The sequence below is a fragment of the Rattus norvegicus genome, chromosome Y, assembly GCF_036323735.1.
Source record: "Rattus norvegicus strain BN/NHsdMcwi chromosome Y, GRCr8, whole genome shotgun sequence".
Taxonomy (NCBI): domain Eukaryota; kingdom Metazoa; phylum Chordata; class Mammalia; order Rodentia; family Muridae; genus Rattus; species Rattus norvegicus.
Window position 1 is genome coordinate 2654435 of NC_086040.1, and position 3102 is coordinate 2657536.

The following is a 3102-nucleotide window of genomic DNA, read 5'->3' on the forward strand; positions in this document are numbered from 1 at the left end:
TATCATTCTCAAGTTTTGCTTGGAGCCTGGACTGTGGCACAGGGTCCTGGAATGCACTTGGCAAGCTATTCTATTCCTTTAAGCCCCCTAATGGAGCTCAAGCAGATCTGCGCCCTCCTATTGTTTGCTGGCTCTGCTATTGCCATGTCCATAATAATATGCTTAATAAGTACCAAAAGGACCCAGTACCAAGGGGCAAGTGTGTGGCATGTCCTAGGCTGGGTTAGTACAGGTTTCAACCTCAATTCATGTAATCCTTGAATCCTTATTTCAGGACTGAACTAAATTATTGGTAGATGTGTAGAGTAAATCTATGACTATTATATAATTACTATTTGTGTTCTTTGTAAGTCTCAATATAGATTAAATTTATGACTTTTATATAATTATTTATTTTATTATAAGTAAGTCTCAATTTTTTACCTTGGGAATAAAGTTGGTAAGAAAGTCAATCAGTTAACTTAGGCTGGAGGAAAAGCTTTCGGTAGGAACAAATCTTCAACACAGAAAACAAAAAGTCTAGTAACTTAATGAAGACCAAGCTCTGCTAGCTGGACTGTCAACATACTAGTGTAAACTTTAGTCATGCTCAACTAAAAATACCCTTCAAGTTAGCACCACCTAACTGACAGTTCTGGTGATGTCTCTGGTGTGATATTTGATCAATCCCAATCTCCTTTTCCATTTATTGTTGTGCATTTAAGACATTTATATAATCAGATTGGATTAACTGGTAAGTTGTGTTTGTTCCATCATCGAAATACTGATAATTCTCCTTTGACAACTGTTCAGAGTGTCCCAAGTATGCTCTTGTTACAGTAACTGGCATTTTGTGTACTATGCTGTATACTTTCCTGGAGACCAGCATACAGAAAACATGCATGTAACTCATTTCCTCTACAGTAACTGTGGGTACCATAAAATTGATGTGCTTCACATCAAGTCGGCCAATGTTAGTTAAATTTTTTTAAGTGTGCTTTCTCAGTCAATGTTTTTGAAAACTGAACTTGAGCAGTTCTGTTGATGTTTTCAACTTCAACAGAATAAGAGTTATTTATTACATTAAATGTGTTGTGATATTTAAATATATGGTTTGCTTTTGAGATCTTAACAAAGGCTGATTTTACACCAATGAACTTCACCTCACTAGATCTTAGGAAAACAAACAAACAAACAAACAAACAGAAAGCTACAGCCAATACAGCCAGGAGCAGGCAGAAAAACACAGATACCCTCACATACAACTTTGTTTCTCTTGGCCACAACCACTCATCACTATACAGAATCAATGACAGCAGTTGGTTTTCTTGGAAGAATGTGAGAGTCATCTATGATTTTTCTTTCTTTATTAAGCACTCTAGCCAATTCATTCCTCATCGTGTCCATTGATATGACTCGTCCATAGCAATCTTCTCTATTGGAATACAAAGGCAAATCACTCCCTTGAAAGGAGTGCTAGATCCAACTGTTTCCTCATCACAGTCTAAATGTTTATGTCTCAGTCTTGTGAATTCAACATGTTTCCAGATGCCCTGCACATGAAGTGCTGTGTAGTCCCAGAATGCTCAGGCACTGCCAAACTGCAGGACTGGGTCACGGAGTCCTACTTTCAATTCATTATCAGAGCAGAGTAAAGCTGGTGTGTCCACAGAGAAGTACCAGTCTAAGTATGGGTAAAAAAGTGTTAAGATTAAATAAAAACAGATAAAACCCCGTGTCTGTGTGTGGGTGAGTATCTGTCTCTGTCTCTGTCTCTGTCTCTCTGTCTCTCTCTGTCTCTCTGTCTCTCTCTGTCTCTCTGTCTCTCTGTCTCTCTGTCTCTCTGTCTCTCTGTCTCTCTCTCTCTCTCTCTCTCTCTCTCTCTCTCTCTCTCTCTCTGTGTGTGTATGTGTGTGTGTGTATGCAGAAGCTTCTCTTCCTTAATGGCAAAGGAGACTTAGACTTGTAGAGAAAAATTATCTTTGCACCCCAGAAAGGATCTGACCAGATGTAGCTAATGAACATCATAATTTTCAAAGTCTGAGTTAGTGGTCCTTAAATTTTTGCTTCCCTTTTGAAAAGATAGGTGTGACTTCCTCCTTACAACAAAGCTCCCATTCTAGTTTAGGAATGAAACAGGAGTCTTTCTTTAATCTCTCACAAATATCCAACTTCAGAGATGGACAGAAACTTCCCAAGATGTTTCAACAAAAAAGGGATTTTAGAGTAGATAAGTTTTGTGCATAGTGATTAAACAAGGTACATTTTCTGATTCTTCAACCATTTTCTGATGTCCCTTTTGCTGTCAGTGCTTCTCTTTCAATACTGAGACCTCTTAATTAAAATGTCTCTTACCTTCATTCTTTACATTCAGATATCCCCGGTCTCCCATTCCTAAAGCAAACCAAACTTTCTTTTTTCTTGCATCAAGATTATTTTTATAAGGAGCACATTAAACTGCTCATCTGCAAATTGTGTGTATGTTGGTGTGCCACTGAAGTCCATCAGTATTCACATTGGCAGGAGTCTTTTCTACCAGTCCTTCTGAAGGGTAGAGGCTCATTTGTGAACCTGGGCTGGAACTGAAGCCTGGGCCTTAGCCGGAGCTGTGGCCTCTTTCTTGGTCTGAGCCTTTTGCTTTGTCTAGCAGAACATATGACACTTGGCCTTCTAGCTTTGAATCTTCTTCCCAAATTTTGGGTGAGCAATAAAATTCAGACAGCAGAGGTTCCAGCTGGTTCATTTTGGCACTTTGGGCTTGATGGCCTGAGGCTTCACCAGGGCCATGATGGCCTCTGCTTGTGCACTAACTATCTTTGCTTTGTAGGGCTTCCTGTAAAATTATATATTCCTCCGAATCAGCTCCCCTAAGTGGTTCAGAACGTTGTTACTGGTATTTCTTGATGCCATTTCTGTGCTATTTGAGGAACTGTTTATATGTAGTGTGGTTCTTGGACTTGACTTTGTCTGTACAATAAATTGACACGACACCTCACACGACACCTAGGATAGAAAAGGAAGGAACAAAACTGAGGTTTTTCACAGACTGCACTGTTGCTCTGACACCTGTTGATCTGTGAATCTGTAATACTTTAAGTGGGCATTTTAGGAGTTGACAAAAAC

The 3102-nt window shown here is 39.3% G+C and overlaps 1 pseudogene; it reads right to left on the reverse strand.

The window, feature by feature from the left end:
* Positions 1 to 685: 685 nt before the first annotated feature.
* Positions 686 to 1328, reverse strand: Tmem106b-ps2 (transmembrane protein 106B, pseudogene 2; annotated as a pseudogene).
* Positions 1329 to 3102: the final 1774 nt, after the last annotated feature.